The following is a 10,665-nucleotide window of genomic DNA, read 5'->3' as shown; positions in this document are numbered from 1 at the left end:
TTTATTTATCGGGTTCCTTATGAGACTTGATACATAGAATTCATTTGAGAAGTACTAGACTAGATGCTTTTTAGTGTTCCTTCCCTGAGATTTTAAAATAATCTTGTTTATTAATCTTGTTATTTTATCACCATCATCCCATCTATATGTTAAGCTAGTTATCACCAGAATCTCCTTCTAATACTCTGTGTATCATTAAATCATCAATCATCAAATGAGACCATGGTTTTTACACTTTGATATGAATGAGAATCATCTAGAGAATTTGTTAAAAATGTGGATACTCAGATGCCAATGCTAAAGATTGACTCAGAAATTGCTGGTGTAGGGTTTACAAGTCTCTATGTTCACAAGCACTTGAGATTGTTATACAGATTACCCGACAACCATACTTTGGCTGGAACTGAGTGTTCACTTTGTGAGTGTTCAACACATGCTTGGTGATTAATAGATTTCCCTAAGCCAGCAGTGGATGCTCCCTAGGTCTATGCGCTTTGGTAAAGCTACAAAAGTATCAGCACTAAAAAGTGTATTTAAAAGTTAGACTCCAGTACACTTTGACCTTTGAAGTCCAGCTAACCTCTTCCAAAATGGGAGAAAATCTTCACTTTCTGTGGGTAGGTGGGAGGTCAGAGAGAATAAACTCCAGTTCTCCTGGTCTATTAGAAGTTGACCCAGAGAGCCTGTAATATGGTCCTATTTCTTGCTTAAAGATTTCTCATTCTGAGCCAGGTCCGTACACCGTCACTAGCCAGAGGATGGGGTTATACAAAAATGTTCAAGTTCTGGGTCCAGAAAGCTAAAATTAATTTCAATAAAACCATTCCAAAGGAAACACCAAGAAAGGGAGTCCTATAAAGCTTTATCTCTAAAGAGAAGTAGAGTTAAGAATGTAAGATTGAATGGCCCGAATCTGATCAGAGAGGACTTCCTCTGCTTCTAATCCTATCTGCATCCCAATCACCCTGATTTACTCTGTCACTGGGTGATGGTACAAAGGGAAAGATTGCAGATCTAATTAGCATAATATAGATAAGCAAATGAGGCCTAATCAATTATGGTTCACACTTGCTTTCATCACTCGTGCCAACAGTAGGCAAATTCACTGACAGTTCAAATGCGACATTTTTAGAAGCCATCAGTAAATCAATAACAAGTGACAGTAATTTAGATGCACACTTCGTTCTGCCTCCATTTCTGTCCAGGAGATGCAGCCTCACAACCCAGAGACACCTGAGCTCAGCAGTCAAAACCTTTCACCACTCAAATCACACACGTGGGCCAACTCTGCGCACTTGACTCTTGGCAGCACGGCGATCTATGACAACTTGCATGAAGGTTATGGTAGGTGTGGCAACTGGAAGCTTTTCTTCAGTTAGTATTAGATTTATGAAAGAAGCCTGATACATATATTTATGAGAGACAATATCATCAAGTAGTACATGCCCTGGGGTGGCGGACCTGAATTCTGATCCCAGGTCTACCACTCACTTCTGGTATAACCTTGGGGAAAATAACTTGCTCTGTCTGGGTTGCATCTATACCATCTGCTAAATGGGGGCAAAATGCTAATACATACCTTTATTTGCCTCACAAGACTGGGTTGGGGATGAAATAAGATGTCAAGAGTGAACATGCTTTTCCTAAATATAAGGCTATCGTTAGGGCTTCGAGAGAACAGAGCTTTACATTTCAAAGTAAAGAGAAATGGTCTGTTCTCTTGTCTGATATTTATGGTCATTTTATTTTATTCCTATCGTATTTATGTCAAAAATTCCCACCTTAATATGACTCTCATAAAAAGGCAGAACAGGAATCTTAAAGTTCAAATTCAGTGTAGTGAAATAAAATCAGAGAAAGCCAGAGCTGGAAAGGACCTCACTGGTCACCATCTGCACCGTCATCATCACGAGCATCCCTTATATTTCTGCACGTCCTCACACTTAACGTAGGGCCCTCACATACCAGGCTTCTCTCTGGGCTTCAGTCTTCAGGAAGAACAGTGAACAGCCACAAATCCATCAGATATGGGTGATGATGGAGACTCTGGCACTCCACTTAAAAATCTTCTTCCCTACTGGTATTCACCAGCCTACTCCTTTGGGGGCTATGCCCATGTATCAGTTCTAAATCCAATAAGCAAGGGCCATTCCACTTGTATCTCTCCACATTTTCCACAGGTCATCATCTCTGAAATTTACACTTACTAGAACCACAGCATCCCTTTAGTTTGTGTGGTTAGTCTCATTATAATGTGTACTTAATGAATCCATATCTCCTATAGATCACTGCTCCCCATTTTAACTGTGTGTAAATTAATCCTTAAATATTTAATTCTAGAATCTAGAAAACCATCTTATTACAATTTCTTTGAAGACATTTATTGAGTACCTTACCATTGGCTGTTGTTACAAAATTGCTGTGTAAGAAGTAACTACAAAACCCAGTGGCCTGGAATAATAGATATGTATTTACTATGTATCTGCCTTTGCTGCTGAGCTGATCTTAACTGAGCTTGCTTATGTCTCTGTGGATGGCTTAGGGCTCAGCAAGTCTTGACTGGAGCACCTCACCTGGAGCAACTCTGCTCTCTATGTCCTGTATTCTCATCCTCATCCTGCAAATGGCCTTCTCATGTAATGTCAGAAGAGCAAGAACATGGAGGCCAGGCACATAAGCACTTTGCAAGTCTCTTCTTCCAAAGCATCTACTAACATGCCATTGGCCACAGCCAGCTGCATGCCCAAGCTAAGGTGTGGGGAATTATGCCCTGCCCGCAGCAGGATGGCCCTGTCAAGTTACATGCAAAGGTATGGCTATCTGTTGGAAAGAACAATTGGGGTCATTCATGTGATTGCCTTATATGAGAAAGCCTTGAGTCTCTTTCTGCAAGAAATACAAGTGTCAGGAAAGAGATTTTGCCACGTAGGACCTTATAAAGTAGTAGTGAACCTGAGAGCATTTTGCATAAGGGAGAAATTATATCTCATTGTAGAATGAGGAAGGGCTAAAAAGGTGTCATTTGAGATGGATTCCAATGAACAAGTAGGATGTGAACAACCAAATAAGAAAATAAGAGAATATTCTAGGTGGTGGAAATCTCCCAAGAGATGGCACACAGAAGGAAAAGCATGGTGACGCCCAGAAAAGCCAACCAAAGTTTCTAGATGGCTGTAGATCAGGGGCGTGGATGGTGATAAATGACTAATGCAGCCAGAAAAGGTTAGACTCCCGATTCTTGAGGTCTCAACAATGTCAACAGAGATCTCACTTGGGTCGGTACATTGTCAATGACCAAACTGCAACCAAACAAACAATGAAAATGCACACACACACACACACACGCACTCACACACACACACACAGAGCCATGGACAAGAGACTGATGGACTGATTCCCAAGAGGCAAACCTAAGCGACGCTCTGGCTGTGCCATCAGCGGGACCCCTTCCTCCGGTTTTTAAAGAAACTTTTCATCTGAGAACATCTGCATCTGCCTGAGACATATTTTCCCAGTGTAGTACTTGACTTTAAGCTGACTAGAGATATCAAACTTTCTTTCACAGATTCTTTGACATACTTGAACATTATTGAACAAATGTCAGTTATGTCTATCTCTTGAATCGTGTCAATCTGAATTGAAAATGTGCTGAGTTTTTTAAGCATCATCACTCCATGGGTTTCTACGCCAGCAGCACAATTGGACATGACTGGAAATATCGGTCACTTCTCTTCCCTGGGATGTTTAAGTTAGTTCTTGCATCTGCATTTCTAGGACCAGACCTTTCCATCCAGGCAGGATCACACCTGAGAAATAGGGAGATAACTAGAATTCCTTTGTGCATATACACACACAGGTGCTGGTGATACCGCGGCGAATAACGCCATCAATATGATACAGTTGAGTAAGTGAAATAAGAAGTCTATGGATTTAACGACAATGTATCACATTTCTTGCAATATTATTCAAATTCACAAATTCATTTGGGTTGAGGAAAGAGCCCTCTTCCTAATAACTAGAATTACAAGATGTTTTTGAAACATACAAGATTTTAATTTTTGAAGTCCTATTGTGATTTCTACGAAGTTAGCAAAATGTTTTAAAGTAGAAGATATGTTCATAAGCGGGCATAATAAATAAGAATAATATATGCCATTTATTAACATTTTGCTAGCGCTCATGTGCCAGACCAAGTGTTTGTATCTATTACCCAATTTAGTCCTTATAATTACTTATGGCAGCAGTACTGTTGTCATCCCATTTTACAGATGGGAAGACTGAGGTTAGATAACTAACATGCCCAAGACCGCACAAATGATAAATAGTAAAAGATAAATCTGTATGACTCAAAATCTCATTTAGATGCATTCAATAGAAAATTGAGGGTCTACTATCTGTCAGGTACTATTCTAGACTCTGGGGATCTTGTGAACAAAACAAATAAAAATCCATGACCTCACAAAATTTATTTTCCAGTCAACGTTACACATTTATATAAGTAGGATAAATACTCAGTATCTCACAAGTTAGTGGATTGCTTTTCTCTAATATATTAATCGATTAGTTTCATCTCCATAACTAAATTATAAGTTCTTCATAAGCTGGAAGTATATTTTACAGTTCTTTTTAAAATTTCCCTACAGCACATGTGATGATAGATTGTGCCATTCAATATGTACTTTTAAATTGATATATTTTTTGAGAACCACATTGTTAAGAAACCCTTGAGAAATCACCAGTTCAGGGCTGTTTTATTGTTTGAAGTTGTTGCTGATTCATTGTAGGAGCAGCAGGGAAGGTGATTAATCCAGGTCCCCAGGGTGTCTATATAACTTTCATTTCCAGATGTTGTGCTGACTGGAACCAACTAGTGTCCAATGCCAACATCTAGAGAAAAACTAAAAAAGTATGTTCTCTGGACACTTCGCACCATATTGGAAAAGTCATCCTGTGACGTTGACCCAGTTCCTTATTCTGCCTTCATTCATCCCTCCGTGTGTTGCTCCTCAGCACAGGGAAAGAAGAGATGGGGTGATACCTGACTCACTAACTGGTACTGTCCTGTTTATTTACTCTTCTTATTTATTTACTCTTTAACTCCAGGGGCTGCCGGCTCCAGCCTTTCTCCAGCTTCCTATCTGCAGCTACTTCTCACAACCTCTCCCCATCTTTCTTTCTCTCTGCTTCTTATCCTGGCCTCCATGTCTCTTCCTCTACCTCTCTGACGCCGGCTCTCTGTCCCTCTGCCTGCGTGTGTCCTAGCTCATCTCTCTCCTGTGTGGCTGTGTCTGTCGCTCTCTACCCACAGATGCAGCTGGAATGCTCCCCCTCTCTGAGCCTCTGTCTCTTCCTGAATGACACCTCCCCTCACAAGGACTCACACTCTCTCTTCTTGTGTGTGTGTGTGTGTGTGTGTCTTTGCATATTTGTGTGCGTTAGTATCCTTCCACCTATTTCTGTATTTTTAAATTTTGATCTCCTTTTGGATATTTCTTATTCTAGCTTTCCTTCCCTGTGGGAATCTGCTTTTTCCTTTTTCTTTTCCTCTCTCTCCTTTCTCTTTATGTCTGTTCTCTCCTCTCCAAGCCCCACTATGCCTCCTTTTGTGTGTGGGTTTCTCCCTTTTTCTTCGTGCGAATGTATGTGTGTGTTTATGTGTGTGTGCATCTGGTGTCTGTGTGTTCATAAAGGCGGCCTTGATGTCTCTGCCTCTATTTCTCAATGAATACTTTTCCTTTCTCTCTTACTTGGTGTATATATATACACAATGGACTATTACTCGGTCATATTTTTTAAAAAAAAGAAAACCTTTTGCACCGCATGGATGGACTCAGAGGGCATCAGGCTCAGTGAAACAGGCTAGACAGAGAAAGACAAATACTGTACATTCTCACTTACCTGTGGAACCTAAAAAAGCCTAACTCACAGAAATAGAGTAGACTGCTGGTTCCCAGGGGCAGGAAAGTGGGGGGACAGGGAAGATACTGGTCATAGGGTACAAACTTCCAGGTATAAGATGAGTAAGTTCTGGCTATCTAATAGACAGCTGGCAGAGCATAATTTTTTTTTAAAGATTTTATTTATTTATTTATTTGAGAGAGTGAGAGAGAGCAAGAGAGGGAGGAGGGGCAGGAAGAGACAAGCAGACTCCCCGCTGAGCAGGGAGCTGGATGGGGGGAAGAGGGGGCTCCATCCCAGGACACTGTTGGTCGCTTAACTGACTGAGCCCCCCAGGCATCCCAGCCTGGTGATTATAATTAGCAATACTGTACTGCATACTTGAAGGTTGTTAAGAGGGGGGCGCCTGGGTGGCTCAGTCGCTAGGCGTCTGCCTTCGGCTCAGGTCATGATCCCAGGGTCCTGGGATCGAGCCCCGCACCGGGTTCCCTGCTCTGCGGGAAGTCTGCTTCTCCCTCTCCCACTCCCCCTGCTTGTGTTCCCTCTCTCGCGGTGTCTCTGTCAAATAAATAAATAAAATATTTTTTTAAAAAGTTGTTAAGAGAGTAGATCTTAAATGTTATCACCACACCAAAAAAAAAAAAAAAAAAAGGTAATTATGTGAACAGGATGGAGGTGTTAACCAACCTTATCAAGGTAATCATTTTGCAATCTATACATGGATCAAATCATCACATTGTACATCTTAAACTTACATATGTTGTATGTCAATGATATTTCAATAAAGCTGGAAAACTACATGGGGTGGGAGGGGCAGCAAGCAAGCGAGAGAAAAATTAATTGTCCTATTTATTTTTAACAGACTGTCAAAAGGAGCTGTGCCTTTACTTAATTATTTCATTTCTGGCATTTTGGCAAGCATAAGAAGAAACCAAGGATCCTTTTTGACTTAAAACTTCAGTTAAAACAATTTCTAATTAGAAAATTAAATAATCATTTCTTTGCCGGTCCTTACAGAGAGAATTTGAACTCCAACAATGTGGTAGCTGGAGACACCTGCTCAGCTGAGAACACCTTTGGACTGAATGACAAGGAAAATAGCCTTTGTGAAATCTGGAAGATGCTGGAAAAGCTGGATTGGCGGGAAATTCAAATTAATGCTAATTCTTTTAATTAATTTTAAAAAAAGAGGTAGGAGCTGAGACAAATGAAACAGGAAGCAAACAGACAATGGAAAGAATCAACAAACCAAAAAGTAGGTTCCTTGTAAAGTCTTAATACAATTGACAAGCCATTTGCAAAACTGATCACAGAGAAAGAATGTGAGAAAGACAAATACAGAAAGAGAAGGACCCAAAACACAATATTAAGAATAAAAGAGGAACAGGGGCGCCTGGGTGGCTCAGTTGGTTGAGCGACTGCCTTTGGCTCAGGTCATGATCCTGGAGTCCCTGGATCGAGTCCCGCATCGGGCTCCCTGCTTAGCAAGGAACCTGCTTCTCCCTCTGACCCTCCCCCCTCTCATGTGCTCTCTCTCTCTCATTCTCTCTGTCTCAAATAAATAAATAAAATCTTTAAAAAAAAAAAGAATAAAAGAGGAACAGAATCACAGGTGCATCAAAGAGTAAATAGATATTAAATAGGTAATTATGACAATTTTATTAGAAATGTATTAGAAAAATAAAAACTATCCAAAAAAAGCCAATTTAGAAAAATCTTATCTTCAGCCAGCACACATTGCTTTAATGTAACACAGGTCTTACAGGTTGTTAAACATTGAAACATCTACACACTGGCTTCTTCTTTTTTTTCACACTAGCTTCTAAGAGATCTTACCTTGATCCCCAAGTGCCACCTGGACCCCATTTGCTCCTACTCCAAGGACCCCATAAAATGCTCTACAATCCAACTAAAGGTTGATTCTGGGTACAGTAGACCTCCAGATCCTGTTTTAGGGTTATTGATTGACATCTATCCTGACTAGTTCAGTGCCTGATCCAAATCCCTAGTAAAACATTCTACCTGTCACTCCTACCTACAACCATTCATTAAAATGAATAACCGGTTAACAATCTACTCATCAAAAACAAACCAGTTCCAGATGGTTTTACAGATGAGTTCTACATTTTAAAAATTGGCAAATTCACACAATTTTTCACACACTCTTTCAAAGACTATAAAAAGAAGGAATATTGCCTAATTCACTCTATATGAATAATCTAGCTACAAATTCAAATGAGACAAGAAAATTATAAATATATAAAAATTACAGGCCAACTTCATTCATAAATTCAGATAAAAAAATTATTGAACAACTATCAGAAAATCAAATCTAGCAATGTATAAAAAAAGATACATCATTAGCAAATTAGACTTATTCCAACATAGTTTCAATATAAGAAAATGCAATAATGTGACTTACCATATTAAAAGAATAAAAGAAAAAATATGGCCATCTCAATAAATACAGAAAACTAACTTGATAAAATTCAGCTGATATTCATGATTTTTAAAAATAGAATCTTAGAAAACTTGGAATAGATGTGATTTCCCTCATCTGGTAAAAAGTATATGCCAAAAACTATAACAACTCCATATTTCATGGTGAATATTAAAAGCATTCTCTTTCAAATTAGGAATAAGATTTAAAAAGCCTACTGTCATCACTTCTAGTCAACATAGTATTGGAACCTAGACAGTTTGATCTGACTACAAAAAAAAAAAAAAAGTAAGTACAAAGATTGGAAAAAAGGAAACTAAATGTTATTATTTTCAAATTGTCTACATGGAAAAAAAACAAAACAGAAATTGATTATTAGAATTAATAAAATAATTTAGCAATGTTTCCAGTAATAGATCAATCTGCAAAACTCCATTGCCTAGCTGTAAAGCAAATGAAAGCATGAGAAAACATTTTGCATTTGTCTGTGTGTGTTTATGATGACAAAAAGTACAAGGAACAAATGTATCCAAAGATGTGAAGGCAAAAAGTTGATGGTGAAAATTATAAAATGTTATTGAAATACCTTAAAGAAAGTTTAAATAAATCTAGAGATACATCTTAGGCACTCATGGATGTCAATTCTCCCCAAATCATTTTTGCATTCAATTCAATTCCAAAGAAAATTCTGTCAGTTTTTTTTCCAAGCAGATTCTAACATTTGTATCTAAGAAGTCAAGTTTAAGAATAGCCAATATACTAATGCAGAAGAAAGATAAGATTGTGAGTTTGTTTTCAAGGATTATTAAAAAGTCTGGTAAAAGTTGTGTAGTTTGGGACAGAATAAGATACATTGACAAATGCAGTCAAATGGAGATCCCAGAAACGTAATACGTGACAGAACTGATTTTGTGAATAAAGTGAATAAAGTTGACTCTGTTCAATAAGTAACAAGGAGAAAATTAGTTAGCCATGTGGAAAAAAAAAACAACTGAATACTTATCTCCCACTATTTGCAAAGATCAATTGCAGCTAGAATTATGACCTAAATGTAAAAGGCAAAACTTAAAACTTGTAGAATAAAATATAAGAGAAGATCTTTGTGACTCCAAGGTAGAAAAAGATTTCTTAAACCAGACTCAAAAAGCAAAAATCATAAAGAAAGAAACCGATGGATTCAACTATACTAAAATTAGAACGTACTTTGAACAAAAGACGCTATAAAGAAAGTGAAAAGGCAAGCCACAAACTAAGAAAAATATTTATCTTTGCAAAACATAATATGTTACATGTTTTTATGAAACATGCAAAAATAAAAGATTTGTGTTCAGGGAAAAAAAAAAACACTACAACTTAAAAAGAAAAAGACAAATTCCCAATAATAAATAGGCAAAAGTGATAGACATGTATTTTCCAGAAGTGAAAATACCTATAGTCAATAAACATGAAACGGTGCTCATTTTATTAGTAATCAGTAAAATATAAGTTAAAATCCCAGCAAGATACAACTACACAACCAACAGATTAGCAAAAAATTTACATGTTGGACAATACCAGAAGTTGGCAAGAATGTGTAATGGAAAGTTTGATACTCTGCTAACCGGAGGATAAAGGGGTCTAACTGATTGGAAAATAAGTCACTAAAAAATACCTAGGAAAGTTGAAGATGTGTAGACCCTACCAACTAGCAATTCTAATCTAGGAGCCATACAAGAATGTCCAGAAGTAATGCTTGTAATAGCAAAAAAATATCTAAAACAACACAAATGCCCAACAGGAAAAAAAAGGGGGGGGGATAAACAAATTGTGTTGTATGGAAAACAGGGAGTACCAGATGGTAAAAATGAGTGCATATAGCTATATGTAAAAAATTTAGATGCATTTCAAAAATATAGTATTGAGTAAAACATTCAAAATCGCCAATACATAGGCAGTATGATTGCATTTATATAAGAATCAAAACCAGAACGCAAGTAAATAATATATTATTTAAGGAGACATGTATGTGTGAAAGCAACAACCAGGAGAATGATTTACACCCAGTCCAGACCGTGGTTAGCCCAATCAGGGAGAGGGGGTGAGATCTGTGAAGGGCACACAGAATGTTAAGAGGTGTCAGTATTGTTCTATTTGGTATGCAGTGTGATGGGTTACACATGAGTTCATTTCAATATTTGTCTTTAAATTCTAAATATATGTTATATAGACTCTTCTCTGTGGATGATGTATTTTATAATAAAAAATTTTTAATATCATGGAAATCCCATGTTGAAAATATTTTAGAAGTCTCAAAAGAAATGCCCTGCAGATTGCATATCAAGGCATAG

Source organism: Phoca vitulina, unplaced genomic scaffold (assembly GCF_004348235.1).
Source record: "Phoca vitulina isolate PV1807 unplaced genomic scaffold, GSC_HSeal_1.0 scaffold26, whole genome shotgun sequence".
Classification (NCBI taxonomy): Eukaryota; Metazoa; Chordata; class Mammalia; order Carnivora; family Phocidae; genus Phoca; species Phoca vitulina.
This window is presented reverse-complemented; position numbering follows the sequence as displayed.